The sequence below is a fragment of the Oryctolagus cuniculus genome, chromosome 6 (assembly GCF_051225735.1).
Source record: "Oryctolagus cuniculus isolate XC-2025 breed Fujian yellow rabbit chromosome 6, ASM5122573v1, whole genome shotgun sequence".
NCBI classification, from domain to species: Eukaryota; Metazoa; Chordata; class Mammalia; order Lagomorpha; family Leporidae; genus Oryctolagus; species Oryctolagus cuniculus.
In genome coordinates this window covers 40,949,498-40,972,572 of record NC_142872.1, presented here as the reverse complement: position 1 = coordinate 40,972,572, position 23,075 = coordinate 40,949,498, and the positions used below count along the sequence as shown (strand labels likewise).

The 23,075-nt window shown below is 40.9% G+C and overlaps 1 long non-coding RNA gene and 1 pseudogene across 2 annotated transcripts in view; one reads left to right on the top strand and one right to left on the bottom strand.

Moving 5' to 3' along the window:
- Positions 1 to 11,505: 11,505 nt before the first annotated feature.
- Positions 11,506 to 23,075, bottom strand: part of LOC138850199 (uncharacterized) — a 190,841-nt gene continuing 179,271 nt past the window's right edge. Inside the window, exon 4 of the long non-coding RNA XR_016235400.1 lies at positions 11,506 to 12,149. This is a non-coding gene — a long non-coding RNA (uncharacterized LOC138850199). The remainder of the gene's footprint in view (positions 12,150 to 23,075) is intronic.
- Positions 15,219 to 16,747, top strand: LOC100345833 (maspardin pseudogene; annotated as a pseudogene). Its single transcript, XR_016235396.1, has one exon. The product of XR_016235396.1 is annotated as a maspardin pseudogene (transcript).

Genomic DNA, 23,075 nt, shown 5'->3' with positions numbered 1-23,075 from the left:
TTGTCCTGTTCCAAAGTTGAGTGAAATGCTTTCAACTTGTCCCCATTTAGTATGACATTGGGTGTTTGTCATTTATAGCCTTCATAAATTTGAGGTCTGTTCCTTCTATATCTAATTGGTGGAGGGTTTTTAACATGATGGGGTGTTGAATCTTATCAAATGATTTCTTCACATCTACTGAGATGACCCTATGGTTTTTGTTCTTCAATCTGTTGATGTGACTTGTGACACTTAAGCATTTGCAAATGTTGAATCACCCTTGCATCTCTACAATAAATCCCACTTGATAATGATACATGAGTTATTTGATACGGGTTTCAATTAGTTTTGCTGCTATTTCGCTGATAATCTTTGCATTTTTATTCCTTAAGGATATAGGTCTGTAGTTTTATTTTTGTGTTTTGTATGTGGCTTTAGTACCAAGATGATGCTGGCCTCATAAAAACACTTTAGCAGGGTTCCATCCCATTCAGTATGTTGGAATAGTTTGAAAAGCATTGGAATTATTTCCTCTTTAAACGTTTTGTGGAATTCACTGTAAGGCCATCAGGTTCTGGTCTTTTAGCTGATGGAAAACTTTTGATTACTAACTCAATCTCATTGCTTATTATGAATCTATTTAGATTTGTATATGTCTCTTGATATTAATTTATTTGTAAAAGAAATTCTGTGTAATGGAATTTATCAATGTGTTCTAGACTTTCCAGTTTATTAGAATAGTTTTTCACTCAGCATAATGCTTTCCAGATTCCTAACAGGGATCACTTTTCAGTTAAAATTTAAACACCTAAGAATAATTGTGTGTTAATTACAGAGTTCAACCAATAGTACTAGAACAAAAAAAAAATACTAAAATGGATAAAGTATTACATTGTACAGCAACAGTCAGGACAAGAGTTGATCAGGTCACTGTTTCTCATAGTGTCCATTTCACTTCAACAAGTTTCCCGTTTGGTGCTCAGTCAGTTGTCGCTGATCAGGGAGAACATATGATATTTGTCCCTTTGGGACTGGCTTATTTCACTCAGCATGATGTTTTCCAAATTCCTCCATCTTGTTGCAAATGACCGGGTTTCATTGTTTTTGACTGCTGTATAGTATTCTATAGAGTACATGTCCCATAATTTCTTTATCCAGTCTACTGTTGATGGGCATTTGGGTTGATTCCAGGTCTTAGCTATTGTGAATTCATCTGCAATAAACATTAATGTGCAGACAGCTTGGTTGTTTGCCAATTTCGTTTCCTTTGGGTAAATTCCAAGGAGTGGTATGGCTGGGTTGAATGGTAGGGTTATATGCAGGTTTCTGAGGAATCTCCAAACTGACTTCCACAGTGGCTTGACCAGTTTGCATTCCCACCAACAGTGGGTTAGTGTCCCTTTTTCCCCACATCCTCACCAGCATCTGTTGTTGGTAGATTTCTGAATGTGAGCCATTCTAACTGGGGTGAGGTGAAACCTCATTGTGGTTTTGATTTGCATTTCCCTGCTTGCTAGTGATCTTGAACATTTTTTCATGTGTCTGTTGGCCATTTGGATTTCCTCTTTTGAAAAATGTCTGTTGAGGTCCTTGGCCCATCTCTTAAGTGGGTTGTTCGTTTTGTTTTTGTGGAGTTTCTTGATCTCTTTGTAGATTCTGGTGATCAACCCTTTATCTGTTGCATAGTATGCAAATATTTTTTCCCATTCTGTCGGTTGTCTCTTCACTCTCCTGACTGTTTCTTTTGCAGTACAGAAACTTCTCAATTTGATGCAATCCCAATAGTTGATTTTGGCTTGGACTGCCTGTGCCTCCCGGGTCTTTTCCAGAAATTCTTTGCCTGTGCCAATATCTTGAAGGGTTTCTCCAATGTTCTCTAGTAACTTGATGGTGTCAGGTCATAGATTTAGGTCTTTAATCCATGTTGAGTGGATTTTTCTGTAAGGTGTAAGGTAGGGGTCTTGCTTCATGATTCTGCACGTGGAAATCCAATTTTCCCAGCACCATTATTGAATAGACTGTCCTTGCTCCAGGAATTGGTTTTAGATCCTTGATCAAATATAAGTTAGCTGTAGATGTTTGGATTGATTTCTGGTGTTTCAATTCTGTTCCATTGGTCTATCCATCTGTTTCTGTACCAGTACCAGGCTGTTTTGATTACAACTGCCCTGTAGTATGTCCTGAAGTCTGGTATTGTGATGCCTCCGGCTTTGTTTTTGTTGTACAAGATTGCTTTAGCTATTCGAGGTCTCTTGTGCCTCCATATGAATTTCAGCATCATTTTTTCTAGATCTGCGAAGAATGTCTTTGGTATCTTGATTGGGATTGCATTGAATCTATAAATTGCTTTTGGGAGAATGGACATTTTGATGATGTTGATTCTTCCAATCCATGAGCATGGAAGATTTTTCCATTTCTTGGTATCCTCTTCTATTTTTCTTTAAGATTTTGTAATTTTCATCGTAGAGATCTTTTAACGTCCTTGGTTAAGTTTATTCCAAGGTATTTGATTGTTTTTGTAGCTATTGTGAATGGGATTATCTTAGCAGTTCTTTCTCAGCCATGGCATTGCTTGTGTATACAAAGGCTGTTGATTTTTGTGCATTGATTTTATATCCTGCCACTTTGCCAAACTCCTCTATGAGTTCTAATAGTCTCTTAGTAAAGTTCTTTGGATCCTCTAGGTAAAGAATCATATCGTCTGCAAAGAGGGAGAGTTTGACTTCTTCCTTCTCAATTTGTATTCCTTTAATTTCTTTTTCTTGTCTGATGGCTCTGGCTAAAACTTCCAGAACTATGTTAAATAGCAGTGGTGAGAGTGAGCATCACTGCCTGGTACCAGATCTCAGTGGAAATGCTTCCAACTTTTCCCCCATTCAATAGGATGTTGGCTGTGGGTTTTTCATAAATTGCTTTGATTATATTGAGGAATGTTCCTTCTATACCCAATTTGCTTAGAGTTTTCATCATGAAAGGTTGTTGAATTTTATCAGATGCTTTCTCTGCATCTATTGAGATAATCATATGTCACTCCCTGTCTTCGTGGAGGAACGACACAGGACCCTGCGCTGTTCTTTTGTCTGCTCGGCCCTCCCCGGGTTTGCTGCTGGTTCTTCCCGGGTTGGCTACCGTCCCTTCCACCTCCGTGGAAGGGCGGTTCCCCCTGCCACTTTCCCCACTTCCACGGGGGAGTGGCACACCGCCGGCCGGCTCTCTCGGGGGCTGCTCAGATGTTCCTCCAGATAGATGTTCCTGGTGCATGTTGTCTCTCTCCTCCTTTATAGTCCTCTTCCACCAATCCCAACTCTGCTACCCACACGCCGAGTACGCTGGTCTCCTCCAATCAGGAGCAGGTCCTGCTGTTTATTGGTTGAACTGGAGGCAGCTGTGTAGAAGCTGTTTCCTCCTCTCCCAGCACCATATTGTGGGAGAGCAGATGCATAGAATAAATCTTAATTCCAGTAACTTAGTCTAGTCCAAGTTGCTCCCCACAATCATATGGTTTTTCTTCTGCAGTCTGTTAATGTGGTGAATCACCTTGATTGTTTTGCGCACACTGAACCATCCCTGCAGACCAGGGATAAATACCACTTGGTCTGGGTGGATGATTTTCCTGATGTGTTGTTGTACTCTATTGGCCAGAATTTTATTGAGGATTTTTGCATCTATGTTCATCAGGGATATTGGTCTGTAATTTTCTTTCAATGCTGCATCTTTCTCTGGTTTAGGGATTTAGGTGATGCTGGCTTCATAGAAAGAATTTGGGAGGATTCCCTCTTTTTCGATTGTTCTGAATAGTTTCAGAAGAAATGGAATTAGTTCTTCTTTAAATGTCTGGTAGAATTCAGCAGTGAATCCATCTGGTCCTGGGCTTTTCTTTGTTGAGGGGGCCTTTATTACTGTTTCAATTTCTGTTTCAGTTATGGGTCTATTTAGGTTTTCTATGTCTTCATGGTTCAATTTAGGTAGATTGCATGTGTCCAGGAATCTATCCATTTCTGATAGGTTTCCCTGTTGGCTGGCATACAAGTCCTTGTAGTAATTTCTGATGATTCTTTTTATTTCTGTGGTGTCTGTTGTTACATTTCCTTTTTCATCTCTGATTTTATTGATTTGGGTCTTTTCTCTTCTTTTTTTAGTTAGTTGGGCCAATGGGGTTCAATTTTGTTTATTTTTTCAAAAAACCAGCTCTTCGCTTGGCTGATTTTTTGTAGCATTTTTTTGGATTCAGTCCTGTTAATTTCTTCTCTGATTTTAATTATTTCTCTTCTCCTACTAGATTTGGGTCTGGTTTGCTGCAGTTTTTCTAGGTCCTTGAGATGCGCTGAAAGCTCATTTATTTGGTGTCTTTCCAATTTCTTGATATAGGCACCTATTGCCATAAACTTGCCTCTCAATACTGCTTTTGCTGTATCCCATAAGTTTTGATATGTTGTGTTGTTATCCTCATTTACTTCCAGAAAGTTTTTGATTTCTCTTTTGATTTCTTGAATGACCCATTGTTCATTCAGGAGCATGTTGTTCAGTTTCCATGTGTTTGCATACTTTCTGGGGTTTCCTGAGTTGCTAATTTCCAGCTTCATTCTGCTGTGGTCTGAGAAGCTGCATGGTATGATTCTAATTCTTTTGAATTTGCTGAGACTTGCTTTATGGCCTAGTATGTGGTCAATCCTAGAGAAGGTTCCATGCACTGCTGAGAAGAATGTAAAGTCTTTATATGTAGGATTGAAAGTTCTGTAGATATCTGTTAGATCCATTTGGGCAATAGTGTCGATTAAATCTGCTGTTTCCTTGTTGATCTTCTGTCCGGATGATCTATTTCTGAGAGTGGAGTATTGAAGCCCCCCAGTACTATTGTATTGGAATCTAAGTCTCCCTTTAAGTCCCTTAACATATCTTTTAAATAGACTGGTGCCATGTAATTAGGTGCATATACATTTTTAATAGTTACATCTTCCTGTTGAATTGATCCCTTAATCATTATATAGTGCCCCTCTTTGTCTCTCTTAACAGTTTTTGTATTAAAGTTTATTTTGTCTGATATTAATATGGCTACACCTGCTTTTTTTTGGTTTCTGTTGGCATGGAATATCTTTTTCCAACCTTTCACTTTCAGTCTGCATGCATCTTTGTTAGAGAGATGTGTTTCTTGTAGGCACAAATAGTTGGGTGTTGTTCCTTAAGCCAGTCAGCCAGTCTGTGTCTTTTAACTGAAGAGTTAAGTCCATTCACGTTTAATGTGACTATTGATGCATAGTGACTTTGCCCTGCCATTTGCCAAAGATAAGTTCTAATATATGCTTTGAGCTTCCCATGCACTTTTACTGGTAGGTGTTCTTCCTTTACCTTCTTTCATATTGATGGCCGTGTTTCTGTGTTTCTGAGTGTAGCACATCTTTAAGTATCTTTTGCAGGGCCGGTCGAGTGGCCACAAAGTCTTTCAATTTCTGTTTGCTATGAAAGGTCTTTATTTCACCTTCATTCACAAATGAGAGCTTAGCAGGATATAGTATTCTGGGCTGGCAATTTTTCTCTCTTAGCACCTGTGCTATGTCTCGCCATTCCCTCCTAGCCTGTAGTGTTTCTGATGAGAAGTCAGCTGTGAGTCTGATTGGAGATCCTCTGAGAGTAATCTGACGTTTCTCTTTTGCACATTTTAGGATCTTTTCTTTATGTTTCACTGTGGTGAGTTTAATTACAACGTGTCGTGGTGAGGATCTCTTTTGGTCATGTTTACTGGGGGTTCTATGAGCTTCCTGTACTAGGATGTCTCTGTCCTTCTCCAGACCCGGAAAGTTCTCTGCTAGTATCTCACTAAAAAGGCCTTCTAATCCTCTCTCTCTCTCCATGCTTTCAGGAACTCCTAGAACCCGAATGTTGGTTTTTTTAATAGTATTCTGTAGATTCCCACCAATATTTTTTAGATTTCTATTTTCCTCTTCTTTTCTTTGGTTTGTATCCTTTCCTGTTCTCTGTCTTCTAAGTCCAATATTCTCTCTTCTGCTTCACCCATTCTGTTTTTAAGGCTCTCTAATGTGTTTGTCATTTGATCTATTGAGCTCTTCATTTCATTTTGATTTCTCTTCACTATCACACTTTCCTGTTCTACTAGTTTCTGCGTTTCATTTTGATTCTTCCTTAAAATTTCATTTTCACGAGAGAGATTTTCAATCCTGTCCAATAAGGATTTCTGTAGTTCAAGGATTTGCTTTTGAAAACTTCTAGATGTTCTTATAAATTTTTTGAAATCCGTATCTTGCATTTCTTCTATCTGATCATCTTCATAATCTTGGCTTGGGGTGTTTTATTTGGAGGCATCATAGTGTCATCGTTGATCTTGTTCCCTCAATTTCTGTGTTTATTGCTTGGCATGGTGAATTCTTTTTCCCTCACTGTGAAGTGTTTTTTTTTTTATACTATGTCTGTGTTAAGTGGACTGCCTGCTGTTGGAGGAGCCTTGGAGGCTTGAGATGGGTGTGGCCTGAGAGCTCTGCTTTGTTCTTCAGGGTTACAGGTGTACAAAGGTTATGCGTGGTAAATCTCTATTTATTTATTCATTTATTTATTTTATTTTTTATTCAGGAGGTAAGTAATACTGCAAGGCTGAGCAGAATGGATGGTATTTAGCTTCCGATCTCTGGCTTCTACCCAAAGAGTCTGTGCAGGCTCCGTTTCTCCTGCGGACTCCCACTGGGTTGCCTAGGCTACTGAATTGTAGCCTTAACTCTCCCCTTTTATTATGTATATCCCAGCTCTTTGTCTCTTGCTCGCCTTTGCAAGGTTGGTGGAGAGAGGAACTTGTCTGTACCAGTATGCCCTCACCTTTTTTTTTATTTTTATTTTTTTTCCCTTCTCTCCTCTAGTCTGTTGAACTTTCCCGCTTCAAAGCCTGCTTCCCTCTAAAATTCTGTCTGCCATTTCCCCGCCAATGTCTCCGGTTACTGAGCTCACCTCCACTTCCAGCGCCGATGTGTGGACTCGGAGCCCTGGGCGTCCCTCCTCTCCCCGCTGGTGTCTGTGTCTGTCATAGTGATTTAAGTGTGGCTTTGAGACGAATGTGGGTTTCCTAGGATATGCAACTTCAGTCTACAGAGTTTGATGTCAGTCTCCCTGGAGATTGTGACATCCAGGGCTCTGTTCTTGGTGCTGAGTGAGACAAACATGGCTGATCCCTTGGCCCACTGGCAAGCCTGAGTGATGCTGGAGTTTGTGGCACCAGTTGCTGTGCTTTAGGACTGCGGGATGTGCATGGGCCCTTCCTCAGATCCTCTAGGAGAGTTCAACTAGTGCTATGGTTTATAGCACCTGCATCCGCAGTCCTGGGACTAAGGGATGCAAACTGAACCCTGATCCAGCCCTACAGGTTGACTATAAGGAATACGTCAGATTTTACTCTGGCAGGTATGAGCCTTGAGAGGTGAAATAGAGCTGATGGATTCCAGTGAGACTGAGAAAATTAGAAATATTTGTTACATTTCTGGTATTGCAGGGTATAGGGGGATCATCCCCAGAACTCCCAGAGTGGGAGCAGATTTTCTATGGGCTGCTGCTTCCAGCTCTTTGAAGCTAGAGGGAAGTGCCTTGATCACACAGAGTGACTGACCATAGCTATCCTGCAACTATGGGGATTGTATCTGTACTTTTCCCCACAAATTTCCCTGATTCTTACTGAGTGCTTATGGTATCAGCAGCACCAATGTCTACTGCATGATGTCTCACAGCCCAGTTTGATGCTCTGTGGGGGTGGGAGAGGGGAAAGCGGTGACGTAGCTTCCTTCCTCCAAGCTCAGTAGTTCCTCAGAGCGCAGTCCGATCCCAAGGCTGGAAAAAAGTCAGTGGGTGACTGTGGAATTCTCTCTCAGCTCAACTTGCGTGTGGCAGAGTATGCATCAGTGTCTTTCCACCTGGACTTTGTAAGATGACAGCAACTGGGCAGCAGCTGGCTACACCAGGAAGCCAGCACAGCAGTCCCATGCAGTCCATTGTTCTATCACTTCTCCACTCAAAGTTAGACTCTTGGAAAGGTCATCTCTCCTTTGTTCTGTTTGAAGTCAGCATGACTGCTATCTATTCAGTCACCCTGGATCACTTATCCTCTCTTTGGTTTTGAATTTCAGTTTTTCTCATGGGGATTTGGGTTTAACTTTTTAATTATACATATTTACGGGGTATAGTGTGATAATTCCATACTTGTGTACTATTGTAATCATCACATTGGGGTAGTGAGTATTTTCATCTCTTTTTACATCTGTCACTTCTTTGTAACGAGAAGCTTAAATGTGCTGTCTTGTGGCTCTTCATAACGTACATAATCAATTTGAAACTATAGTTACCCTACTGTGCTGTCCAATGTTAACATTGTTATTCTTAAGTATTTATATTTTGGTACCCACCATAAACCTCCCTCTCTTCTTCCTATCCTTCCTAATCACTAAGAACCACTTTTCTATATTGAAATTCTATGAAATCACAGTTTTGTGTTTCCACATAAGAATGCTAACATGCAGTATTTGTCTTTCTGTGCCTGGTTTATTTCATGTAACATAATGTTCCGCAGTTCTATGCATGCTTTCACAAAGGACAGGACTGCTTCCTTTCTATTTCACAATAATATTTCCTTGGGTATGTATACCATAGAATTCTAGTCTCATTTCTTAATAGCTACCATTTTTTCTAGCACTACTTAATGAAGAGACTGAAATGATGCATGGATTTACTTTTTTTTTTTTTTTTGACAGGCACAGTAAGACAGTGAGAGAGAGACAGAGAGAGAGAGAAAGGTCTTCCTTTTGCCGTTGGTTCACCCTCCAATGCCCGCCACGGCCGGTGCACCACGCTCATCAGGAGCCAGGTGCCTCCTCCTGGTCTCCCATGCAGGTGCAGGACTCAAGCACTTGGGCCATCCTGCACTGCCCTCCTGGGCTGTAGCAGAGAGCTGGCCTGGACTGGGACTAGAACCCAGGGTGCCGGCGCCACAGGCAGAGGATTAGCCTAGTGCGCCCCAGTCCCTTATTCTTTTCCACTGGTCTGTGTGTCGGTTTTCATGTGATTCTCATCCTGTTTTGATTACTGCATCAAGTCAAGATTTTCCATGTCTACCTTAAATTTCAGTCTCCTTGTTAAGGTTTGTTTTTGTCATTTATTCTTTTCCTGATTTCACTGAAGTCATTCTTTATACTTTCTTGGACGTTTGTTGAGCTTCAACTATTCAAAGTAACTGCTGTTAATGAGGCAGTTTAGGTTTCTTACTTTGTCTGAGATCAACTACTGGAAAATTATTACATTCTCTTGGTGATAGTGTATTTCCTTGGTTTTTCACGCTTGCTGTGTATTTCATCTAGCAAAGTCCTTTGGCAGTCATCCTGTCAAGAAACTGGAGAGGCCTTCTGAGAGGGTCCAAGATCAGGTTTAGTGTGTGAGACCTAGGAAAGGCTGGCTTAATTCCTGGGTAAGCAGGCAGAAAGATCTGTCACTGACCTGTGTCGGATTGGCTTCAAGTCCAAGTCCAAAGGGAATAACCTGGTGCTGGAGTAGACGCTGAGCCTGCATATTTGAAACAGTCAGGTACCGGGTTGGACCTGGGCCCTGAGTCCACAGGGTCGGCCACAGGGTTGGCCAGGTAACAGGGCTGCTTAAAGCCCGAATGCCTTAGCCTGGGGTCCATGGATGTGGTCGAGAGCCTGAATTTTTAAGAATAATGAGTACAGCCTCACATCAGGGCATGTTGGAGGCTGCGGTCATGAGGACAAGCTTCGACGTCTGAAGTCTGCCTGGGCTGAGGTCAGATCTGGAGCACGGAATCATGAGTGCTGACCATGAGTCTACAAGACTAGCCCGAGTGCACCAGGGCAGTCCTGGATGGATACAGAGCTGTGTCAGCACTGGGATCTATGAAAACAGGAGGTCCTGGGACTAGCGTGGTGCCTGGCTGCTTCTGGAACAAGCCTGAAGCCCATAGCTGCTGTGGCTGGGCAACTGTAAAGCAGTCCTAGAGATGTGAGGTGGCGAGATCTAGATTTTGCTCTCAAGTATTAGCCTAGAGTCTCTGGTCATGGGAACCTGCATAGTGCTGAGTTCCACTGGAGCAAAGCTTTGTGGGAACCCAAGGACCTATCTGGCACTAAGTGTCGTTTCCTTCCCCCATGTACAGGGTGTTTCTTTGCAAGTCATACTTTCTCAAGGTGAGGGACTAGTGGCACTGGCAATGTGCAACTGTCATCCCTTACCCGGCTTTGCTAGTTTTTCTGAAGTACTTCAAGTATGGACTATATGGACAGCTGTTGAAATTGATGCATCTGAAGATGGGCAAGTGCTGAAAAGTCCTGTTTTACCATCTTTCTGCTATTTGGCTCTAAATTTCCTTAAGCTTATTTAGAAGAATCTCCATGCATTTATACCTATAAAATAACTTCTATGCGTAAAAATGTTACCTGACAATATTCCAGCTTCACTTCTCATAATTGTTTTCCTTACTTCAATGTATTGTTTGGGAATTTCAGCACTTCTTATAAGAAGTCATAGTATCAAACAGGTTCATGTAATACCCAAACTTACAGAAAGAGAAAGGCTTCTGATGTGACTATTAAATATGATGTGGACTGTAAATGGGATTTATTTAATATGTATTTTAGACAAAGTTAAGAAAGATCACTTATTTTTATTTCCAAATTATAAAAATAGGAATGTAGCATTTATCAGGAGGATGGACCTGCAGTTTTCCATTGTTGTAATGTCCTTACTGACTTCTATAGTGCTTATTGCATAATTTAGTCCAGAAGACTTTGTGCAATCTTAGTATTCTCTCCCCTTGCTTATATGAAACAACTTAGTGTCACTATATAATTAATTCTAATATCTGTTTATCAAAAAGGGATATTTAAGTGAATTAAAATGCAAGCCACTGAATGGAAACTCTAAGTTTATTGTAAATCATTAAGCATACACTTGAAATAGCTAACTTTTATGTTCTATAAATTGTAGCTCAAGGAAGCTGAAAGCATGCTCTACCAAATGTGATACCAAATCATAACTCTTAAGTCAAAATACTGAAGATTCATTCATGATGAGAGCATCAGAATAGTAATTTGAGAAGGAAATAGTGGCTAGGAGTAACAAAGGGACAAATTTCCGAGCTGCTAGGATTCCATGTCTTGATTTGACATGGATAATTACTTGGGATTTCACATGGTAAAAATCTGTCAAATGGCTCACTTAACATGTATAGCTTGTCCTCTTTCTATGCTGTAATTTAACAGATATTGTACTGAATGTAAAAAAAAAAATACACAAGGAACTGACTCATTTTTGAAGCAAAAATTTTGTTGGGGTGTTTTGTAGAATTCCCTCAAACCATTAGCTTTTATTTTAGGGTCTTTGAAGGCTAATAACAAAACAAGCAAAACCTATGCATGTAATTCTCATTTGCTAGAGAGACAAGTAATTCCAAACAAATTGTCTCCTACTTAGAATACTAATAGATTCAGATGCTATTTTAGAAATATTAATTCTGTATGTTACTTCACATGGGCCTTGTTCTCTTTATCGCTATGAAATGAACGTAGGGCACCAGTAGTTAGCCAGGATGATGAATGGAGAAAACACCTGATTAGGATTGACAACTGTGGGTCCCAGAGTGGAGCTGTCAGGGGGGCTTTTCCATGTCACACTATCCCCATGATGCAGTATTTTTCTACAACTGGAAGTCACCATTCCAACTTTATCGACATCAGTAGCTTTTTGTGAAAGTCCATTGAGAGGTTATTCAAGGTGCTTTCTCATGCACTCAGTGTCATCCCAGGTCACTTCTTGGTATTATGAAGAGCAGCAAATATACAAAGTGGAAAAAAATTAACTTGCTTTCAGTGGTGCAGCTTTTAAAATTGAGGTTATAAAAAGTTCCTTAAAAAGTGCCTTATCTGCAAATACTACGTGCCTCCATTTGGTGTGAAAATGGGTCTCTAAGAATCTTCCTGGCAAGCATAAATTGTGTGCGACTCCAATGGCAGTGTGATTCTGCAGAGGGAGCTTACATGTACATGTGCAGGTTCCCCACATAACTGAGATGGACAACACACACCATGCTACTGATGAGAGTCCACATGAGTGGTTTGAGGCCCAGTCCTACCTTAGGGACGACTGTGCCATGATATCCTAGAGGGAAAGTCCGTTGCCTGAAAAAAAAAAAAAATTGAGAGTAGCTAGCATTTCTCAATATTTTAAACCAAGCATCTTGCCAAGAACTCTACATGCATTTCCTCCTAATTGGTCTTCTGCTCAGAAATCAGAGATTTTTGTAAAGTAAATTATATCATACCGTTCCAATGTTGACCCCTCCCCCACGGGGATCCCCCTTTAATTTTGAACAAAATTCTTCCTCACCTCACTCTGTCTTAAAGATCATCTGTGGTTTTACATGTCTGCCTCTGACTTCAGCAAGTCCAACTCTTCCTTCTCACTTCACTCCAGCCACATGAGCTCAAAGTTACCGCCTTTGTCCTTGCTGTGTCCAGGCATCTCCTCAAGCTTGATGATCATAGAGTGGACAGCTTTTGCTCCTACTTCCCATTCTTTCTACAGAAAGGCACTTTCTAACTACCCCCTAAAATAGACTGAAAAGGGTTAGGTAACACGCCTCTGGACACGGAGAGGCAAAACACTAATTTGAGCCCAAAATCGTCCAAAGTAGGGGAGCCAGAAGAAAATATAGTTCAAAGACTCAGCGTATGGCTTTATGTTTATCTTAACAAAACAATATAAATTGAAAAGTCTCAGTTTTGAGTTGAAGGAAAAATCCTTCTTGACTGCATTGGATTTCTCTCTCTATTGAGTCCAGAAAGAAAAACAGGGAAACCTATCAGAAATGGATAGATTCCTGGACACATGCAACCTACCTAAATTGAACCAGGAAGACATAGAAAACCTAAACAGACCCATAACTGAGACAGAATTTGAAACAGTAATAAAGGCCCTCCCAACAAAGAAAAGCCCAGGACCAGAAGGATTTACTGCTGAATTCTACCAGACATTCAAAGAAGAACTGACTCCAATTCTTCTCAAACTATTCAGAACAATCGAAAAAGAGGGAGTCCTCCCAAATTCTTTCTATGAAGCCAGCATCACCTTAATTCCTAAGCTGTAAAAAGATGCAGCATTGAAAGAAAATTACAGACCAATATCCCTGATGAACATAGATGCAAAAATCCTCAATAAAATTCTGGCCAATAGAATGCAACAACACATCAGAAAGATCATCCACCCAGACCAAGTGGTATTTATCCCTGGTCTGCAGGGATGGTTCAGTGTGCGCAAAACAATCAAGGTGATTCACCACATTAACAGACTGCAGAAGAAAAACCATATGATTATCTCAATAGACGCCGAGAAAGCATTTGATAAAATTCAACACATTTTCATGATGAAAACTCTAAGCAAACTGGGTTTGGAAGGAACATTCCTCAATACAATCAAAGCAATCTATGAAAAACCCACAGCCAACATCCTATTGAATGGGGAAAAGTTGGAAGCATTTCCACTGAGATCTGGTACCAGACAGGGATGCCCACTCTCACCACTGCTATTCAATATAGTTCTGGAAGTTCTAGCCAGAGCTATCAGGCAAGAAAAAGAAATTAAAGGGATACAAATTGGGAAGGAAGAACTCAAACTCTCCCTCTTTGCAGATGATATGATTCTTTATTTAGGGGACCCAAAGAACTCATAGAAGATTTTGGCAAAGTAGCAGGGTATAAAATCAATGCACAAAAATCAACAGCCTTTGTATACACAGGCAATTCCATGGCTGAGAAAGAACTGCTAAGATCAATCCCATTCACAATAGCAACAAAAACAATCAAATACCTTGGAATAAACTTAACCAGGGACGTTAAAGATCTCTACAATGAATTACAAAACCTTAAAGAAAAATAGAAGAGGATACCAAGAAATGGAAAAATCTTCCACGCTCATGGATTGGAAGAATATCATCAAAATGTCCATTCTCCCAAAAGCAATTTACAGATTCAATGCAATCCCAATCAAGATACCGAAGACCTTCTTCTCAGATCTGGAAAAAATGATGCTGAAATTTATATGGAGACACAGGAGACCTCGAATAGCTAAAGAAATCTTGTACAACAAAAACAAAGCTGGAGGCATCACAATACCAGATTTCAGGACATACTACAGGGCAGTTGTAATCAAAACAGCCTGGTACTGGTACAGAAACAGATGGATAGACCAATGGAACAGAATTGAAACACCAGAAATCAACCCAAACATCTACAGCCAACTTATATTTGATCAAGGATCCAAAACCAATCCCTGGAGTAAGGACAGTCTATTCAATAAATGGTGCTGGGAAAACTGGATTTCCACGTGCAGAATCATGAAGCAAGACCCCTACCTTACACCTTACACAAAAATTCACTCAACATGGATTAAAGACCTAAATCTATGACCTGACACCATCAAATTGTGAGAGAGCATTGGAAAAACCCTGCCAGATATAGGTACCGGCAATGACTTCTTGGAAAACACCCCAGAAGCACAGGCAGTCAAAGCCAAAATTAACATTTGGGATTGCATCAAATTGAGAAGTTTCTGTACTTCAAAAGAAAGTCAGGAAAGTGAAGAGGCAACCAACAGAATGGGAAAATATATTTGCAAACTATGCAACTGATAAAGGGTTGATCACCAGAATCTACAAAGAGATCAAGAAACTCCACAACATCAAAACCAACAACCCACTTAAGAGATGGGCCAAGGACCTCAACAGACATTTTACAAAAGAGGAAATCCAAATGGCCAACAGACACATGAAAAAATGTTCAAGATCACTAGCAATCAGGGAAATGCAAATCAAAACCACAATGAGGTTTCACCTCACCCCAGTTAGAATGGCTCACATTCAGAAATCTACCAACAACAGATGCTGGCGAGGATGTGGGGAAAAAGGGACACTAACCCACTGTTGGTGGGAATGCAAACTGGTCAAGCCACTATGGAAGTCAGTTTGGAGATTCCTCAGAAACCTGAATATAACCCTACCATTCAACCCAGCCATCCCACTCCTTGGAATTTACCCAAAGGAAATTAAATTGGCAAACAAACATGCTGTCTGCACCTTAATGTTTATTGCAGATGAATTCACAATAGCTAAGACCTGGAACCAACCCAAATGCCCATCAACAGTAGACTGGGCCCGCTGCCGGCGGCCCCTGTGGGTCCCGAGCGCTCCCGGCCCCGGCCCGCCCCAGTGCTGGAGCAAGGAGCTGCCTAGGGCAGGAGGGCCGGGGACGTGGGGGCGGCCACGGCAGGGTTCACCTCCATTTCAGCTGATCATGGGAGAGATTAAAGTCTCTCCTGATTATAACTGGTTTAGAAGTACAGTTCCCCTTAAAAAGATTATCGTGGACGATGACGACAGTAAGATCTGGTCGCTGTATGATGCGGGCCCTCGGAGTATCAGGTGTCCTCTCATATTCCTCCCCCCTGTCAGCGGGACTGCAGATGTGTTCTTCCGGCAAATTTTGGCTTTGACCGGATGGGGTTACCAGGTAATAGCTGTTCATCTTTTTGGGGCTTCTTTGGGAGACTTTTTGGCCCAGAAATTTGCTGAATATACTCACAAGTCTCCCAGAGTCCATTCCCTCATCCTCTGCAATGCCTTCAGTGACACGTCTATCTTTAACCAGACTTGGACCGCAAACAGCTTTTGGCTGATGCCAGCATTTATGCTCAAAAAAATAGTTCTTGGAAACTTTTCTTCTGGCCCAGTGGACCCTATGATGGCCAACGCCATTGACTTCATGGTGGACAGGCTGGAAAGTTTGGGTCAGAGTGAACTGGCTTCCAGGCTTACCCTGAATTGTCAGAATTCTTACGTGAAACCTCATAAAATTCGGGACATCCCCGTGACCATCATGGATGTGTTTGATCAGAGTGCACTTTCAACCGAAGCGAAGGAGGAAATGTACAAACTGTATCCCAACGCCCGGAGAGCTCACCTTAAAACAGGAGGCAATTTCCCATACCTGTGCAGAAGTGCAGAGGTGAACCTTTATGTACAGATACACTTGCTGCAGTTCCACGGAACCAAGTACGCGGCCATCGACCCGTCCATGGTCAGTGCCGAGGAGCTCGAGGTGCAGAAGGGCAACCTCAGCCTCAGCCAGGAGGAGCAGTAGCTGCGGCTCCCGCCGTGGGTGCCGAGGCGACCCGACGTGTCCTTGTGTGGTCGGCGACCCGGCCTCCCGGCGCGGCAGGCTCGCCGGTCCTCCCTGCGTCTGGGAAGCAGGACTGATCGCATCCGGTGAAGCCCGCGCAGCGGTCCCCTCTTTGGTTTTTAGCTTCGGAGTCCAGGAAGTTCTTTGCAAGACGCCCTTTTAAGGGTTTTGAGAACTGCGCTACCGGAAGTCCTCACCACTGTGTTCTTGAGCGAATGTCGATTTCTGAGGCTTGGGATTTTGTGAACTTTTCTCTCCTTTCTTTTCCTTTGCTTTCTCCCTCCTTTCTTCTTCCTGCTTTTTATGTTATTTTCTGTAAGTGCCGCACGTGCCGACTGTGTGTCAGAAGGACGTTGGCTGCCGTTAGGCCTTCCTGGGTGTGACCGCGTCCGAGGGCCAGGGCTGGCACCCCACTGGGTGCACTCCTGTGACCCAACTGCTTTCACTTTCCAGCTCAGCACATGTTCCGAGTGCCCGCTCTTGTCTTTCTAGATGATTACAGTCATTTGGAATAAAAATTCGATTTCAAAAAAAAAAAAACAAAACAGTAGACTGGATAAAGAAATTATGGGACATGTACTCTATAGAATACTATACAGCAGTCAAAACCAACAAAACCCGGTCATTTGCAACAAGATGGAGGAATTTGGAAAACATCATGCTGAGTGAATTAAGCCAATCCAAAAGGGACAAATACCACTTGTTCTCCTTGATAGGTGACAACTGAGCACCAAAAAAGAAACCTGTTTAAGTGAAATGAACACTATGAGAAATGGTGACTTGATCAGCCCTCACCCTGACTGTTGATGAGCAGCTTAATATGTTATCCCTCTTAGTATTTTTTTTGTTTGTTCTACTTAATACTTTTGGTTGAATACTGTAATCAATACACAATTCTTCTTAAGTGCTGAAACTTCACTGAAAAGTGATCGCTGTTAAATGTAAGAGTGGGAGTAAGAGAGGGAAGAGATGTGCAATTCGGGACATGCTCAAGCTGACTTACCTCAAACGGTAGAGTTAGAAACATACCAGGGGACTCCAATTCAATCCCATCAAGGTGGCATGTACCAATGCCATCTCACTAGTCCCAGTGATCAATTTCTGTTCACAATGGATCCTAATGATAGGACTAAGAGCCAAAGGGAGCACATAAACAAGAATAGTGTCTGCAAATACTAGCTGATAGAAGAAAAAGGAGAGAATGATCCAACATGGGAAGTGAGATACACAGCAGACCCATAGAATGGCAGATGTCCTAAACAGCACTCTGGCCTCAGAATCAGCCCTTAAGGCATGTGGATCCATCCGAAAAGCCCATGAGAGTATTTCAGGCATGGAAAGCCAAGACACTCTGGAAAAAAAAAAAAAAAAAAAAACTAAATGAAAGATCTCCACGAGTGAGATCCCAGTGGAAAGAACGGGTCATCAAAGAAGGAGGTACCTTTCTCTGAAGGGAGGAAAGAACTTCCACTTTGACCATGGCCTTGCCTAAAAATTATCAGAGTCAGTGAACTCATGGGGCTTCCATAGCCTTGGCAGCTCATGACAAGAGCCTAGGGTGATTACTGAGGCCATAAACAAGAGTGTCAATTTGTTAAGTCAACAACAGGAGTCACTGTGCACTTACTCCTCATGTAGGATCTTTGTCCTTAGTGTGCTGTACATTGTGATTTAATGCTATAACTAGTACTCAAACAGTATTTTTCACTTTATGTTTCTGTGTGGGAGCAAACTGTTGAAATCTTTACTTAATGTATGCTAAACTGATCTTCTGTATATAAAGAGCATCGAAAATGAATCTTGATGTGAATAGAAGGGGAGAGGGAGTGGGAAAGGGGAGGGTTGTGGGTGGGAGGGACGTTATGGTGGGGGGAAGCCATTGTAATCCATATTCTGTACTTTGGAAATTTATATTCATTAAACAAAAGTTTAATAAATAAATAAAATTAAATTAATGTAATGAAACAAGACCGCATTTCAGACCTGACAGAGCAGGAGAAAGCTGGGCAAAGAGATGAAAGTAGAGAAACTTTTAGATCTTGTACCTGCCTTCAGGACAACTTCATTATATTTCCTCATTAAAATAATTGTTGGTGTATTGCCAGATCTCTCCAGCAAACAGGCCCATTGAGGCACTGGGAACTGAATACACACATTACCTAATAAGAAGCGATGGAAGGAAAAGGGGAGATTTCCACTTGGAAGTAGCTATTCCTTGTTGAAACTTCCCAAGGGCAAAGGGCCACCCATCTGAGATAATTGCTAATTAAGATAGGGCAGTCCAGGCCAGAAGCCAGAGCAGTGCCCCAGTGTTGCAATGGGTCTATCGCTCACTAGATTTCTGGCTCTTGATTAAATGTCACCAAATGATGAACTGATTGCTGTGCAGACCTTTCTGGAGGAGACCCTAGTGCAGCATGTGAAGCTATAGCTCAGGAATGTCACAATTCTTTTTGGCAGAGAATCCTTTGGCCAGTGTGTCATGACTCACCATTTCCTTTCTAGCAGACTCCTCCACCTTCTGCTTTACCTGGTACATACCAGGTGCACTCCTTTGCCAAAGATACAACTTGGTTACCTTACTATTTCCTTCAGTATCCGTAGCTATCTATAGGAATACTGATGATTTAGGTTGGCAAAGTGTTATGCAGACTTTGATTACTTATCTGTAGATGAATTGGGAGATAGCAAAGTCAGACTGCGTAGATTCACAGCCTAGTCCTGACACTAGCTCCATTACCTTGCACCAGGTGTTTAATCTAACTTTCAGATCCTTCATCTATAAAAAAGAGGACAAGATCTGTATTTACGTTAGAGGGCTCTTGAAAGAAATGTGGTACTGTACATAAAAGTAACTGACCATGTACTGAATCTGTAATGTAATACATGTTGCACGAATAATGCAAGTAAAGAATTAGTAGTAATGTGGGGTTATAGACAACGTTCTCGTGCCAGATTTGGTTTCTCCCAGAGGAGTAGCTAAGAATATCACCATTCTACTCCTGGACGCTGTTCAAAAGAACCAGAGACAGATCCTGCTAACTGGGAATAGACTACATCTGATAGCACATCCATTTTGAATGAGGCAAATGTGACTTTTTAATTAAACGGTTAAAGAATAGCAACCACTAACTTCGGAGCTTTTATTATGTACTAGATACTGTTCTACATACTTTGTTGGTTGGGTTTTAGGGGGATTACATCAGTTTACATACACCCTGTACGAAGAGCGGCAGAGACAGCAGGCAAACTCAGGCCACTGCCTCCAGATGGCATCAATGTAAACCCGTCTTTTGCAATCTCTAAATCCCAATCAGATCAATAACTACACCTTTACACTGAATGATCACCTCGCACTTTCTCCAAGACATCATTTCCGTATTCAAAAATAAATCAGTAACAACTGAAAATCACTCTGTATCCCTGTCCAATTATCTGACCATTTCTCTACTCGTTACATAAATTCCCTCAAAGGACTTTATAATACATCTTCACAAATGCTTCTCCCCCAATTTTCTGTTGAACTCATTGCACTCAGGCTTTCACACAAGATGGTTAAAGTGCTTTTTTTCCTTTCTTTTAAAAGCCACTACTTCTCGATACACATTGCTATCGCCAGTGTTTTAATTTCCTTCCTTCTCTGAATTTACCTGTCAGTAGCACTGATGTCATCAGATCCTCCTTGATATAATGTCTTCACTTGACTTCCAGGACCCTACACTGTCTTAATTTTGCTTCTGCCTTTTTAAATTACTCCCCCATACTCAAAACTTAATTCCTCAAATTTCCAAATTACTTGTCCCAGTCTCTAAATATGGGAGTAAGCCAAGCATCAATCCTTGGTCTTCTCTATCTATACTCAATGCCATGAAGATCTCATATATTTGAGTACATAAATTCCACCAATATATCCATGACCACTAAATGTATATTCCATTTCCAGAGTCCTCTTCCAGTTTCAATCATGGCAGTTTTTCACATCTCAGCTTGCCCCTTTCTCCCATCTTTGTTCTTTCAGAATGTGCGATCTTTTTCATGTACCTACATGGATATCCTGCTGAATCAGTCTCCTATGTAACCTACCATATTGTATAAAAATGCCCTTATGACAATGTCCACAATGTTCATGGAAGATAAGATTAGGACAACCCTGGCCTGGAAAGAAGAATTCTTAAATAATATCGGTGGAATGTAAATTACTGCAGCCATTGTGGTAAACAGTACAGAGATTCCTCCCAAAACTAAAAATGCAGCTAATCTATAATCCAGTTATCCCACTCTATACAGAGGAACATAAATTTTACATCAAAGGGACTCATGCATTTCTAGGTGTACTGCAGCCCTACCCATCTCAGCCTAGAAATGGCATCAACTGAGGTATCCACTGGTGATGATGACAATATAAGGGAGAGGAGGAGAGAAAAAGGAGAGAGCTTTGTCATTCGTGGCAAACATAAGCCAGGCACAGACAGACAAACACTACATATTCTCACTCATATGTCATTGTGATTTCACAGAGGTAGAGAGTAATTCCTAGAGGCTAGAGAGCAAGGTTATGGGGAGAACAGGAAGGGTAACAGGTATTAAAATAGTTGTTTACGAGGATAAGTTCTAACACTTTGTAGCACAGTAGTGTGACTGCAGTTTACAACAATTCATTTTATAAGGAATTTATGAGTAAGGTGCATTTTCAGGGTCCTAACACATGCATGATAATTACTACAACCCAATTCTCCTCAATTCCCATGTTAGTATGATACTAATGCAAAGAGACCAAATGCAACGCAGTTCATAGACACACTTGGAGTTTGCAGCTTCCTATCAGGAAGACATTATAAATATTTAAAGGGAGGCAAATTATAATTACGCTGACCTGATCATTATACATTGTATACCGATATAAAATTATCAACATGAACCCTAGAGATATGTCCAATTATTGTGTATACACTAAATAATGAAGAGGATTAGAAAAATCTGATTTCAGCTACAAGAGAGTGGTTTAATGATGATGCCATTGAAATCCCAAGATTGTCAGTTCAGCTTTATATGCATTGTTACTCCTTTTATATAATTACTCTGTTATGTCTATTACAGATGAAGGATAGAAATAACCTCTCAGACCAACCACTGCTTACTACCATGGCTAGGGTTCTATTAGCACTGAATATCACTATCATCCTTGCATTATTACAATGCCACATTGTTTTAATGATTAATGCATCGACTTAGCAGTCATTATAGTAATTTTTTAATCAGAAATGACCATTTCCATTTATAATTCCAATGTATAGAGTAGCCACATTTTTCTTGGGTATAAAACCCATTCTATTTTTATTTAATAAAGATTTATTTATTTGAAAGGCAGAGTTACAGACAGGGATAGAGGACACAGAAAGGGAAGAGAGAGAGACACTAAGATTGAGATTTTCTATCCCCTGTATCACCCCTCAAAGCCATGAACCTGCCATTCCATCCAGGTCTCCCTTATGGGTGGCAGGGGCCCAGGTACTTGAGCCATCATCTGCATTTCCAGGCCCATTAGCAGGGAGCCAGAGTGGAAGTAGAGCAGCTGAGATTCATAGGATACTGGCATCCCAGGCCATGCTTTAACCCCCTGCAGCACACATAATGCATTTAAAAACATGGTATTCAGGTAGAAAGATTGAAGAGATACAGGCCTAACTACCAAAACTTCTCTGAGACTGAAGAAACAATGTCAAGAGATAGATGGTATATTGCTATACTTCCATAGGATGCGGCTCCCAATGTCTTGCCGATGTTTAAACCCCAAGTCATTAATTATTGGTTCAAACAGAGAATTTTATCCAATTATGGTGCTGAGAAAGTGGACAGCATGGGATGTCAGGTCAGCAGACTGCACTTGCTCAGAAAGCAGTTGTTCTGAGAGGGTCGATTATGAAACTGAGCTGGGTCCAGCCGCCCCTCGGCCTCCTGGCTCAGCTTGGAGTGCTCATCCACTGCCCTCGTCAGAGGTGAAACCAAGGGGACCACTGGGTCTTCGACTTGAATTTTCCGAAGTGTGAAGCAAATCAACCTTTTTCTCTTCATATAGCTAGTTACTGCAGATAGTCTGAGTAACTAAACCTGACTAATACATACATCATGCAAACTATAATAACAAATGTTTATTTGAAAATCACTAAAAAGGAGTTAAATATCTTCATCACAAAAAGTTATAAATATGTGAGGTAATGCATATGTTCGCTTGACTTAGCAATACCACAATATATGTATCAAAACATGTTCTAACTAAAAATGCATATAGTTTCTATTTAATATTTTTAAAAATATGGTGCTAGCTATTAAAGTGCGGATCACAGATACATAGTAATCATGATCAACAATTATCATAGGCAATCTCAATGTATAATTATGTGCAGAACCTTGTTTTTCAGAAGGAATTAGGAGATAGTCTAGCAAATAGTTTGAAGCAAAATAATATTTGTGGAATTTTAACTACAAGTAAATAATTAGGCTGCCTCATTTCATAGCAAAGTTAAAGCATGCACTACATCACTAGTATTCATTTCCAGAAGGCAATCTCTTCACTTATAATTGTTTATATGTAGATGAACTAGAATCTGCCACAATTAAGGAGTTTTTTCGTTCTCATAACTGTAAAATACCCCCTGAATTTTTAATAGCTAGTAAATTAGAAGATTTATGTTGCCTGTAGAAACTGAAGACCAATTTCCCGTGAGCTCTTCTAATCTCTCTCCTTTTTCCTCAAAGCTGACATTCCTTAAAGACCATGAGGTCAAAAGATCAATCCGAAGGCAACTACTATGGTAATTTTGACTTCCGTAAGATGATAAAGACTTGAATATTGCACTAAGATTATCTTGTAGA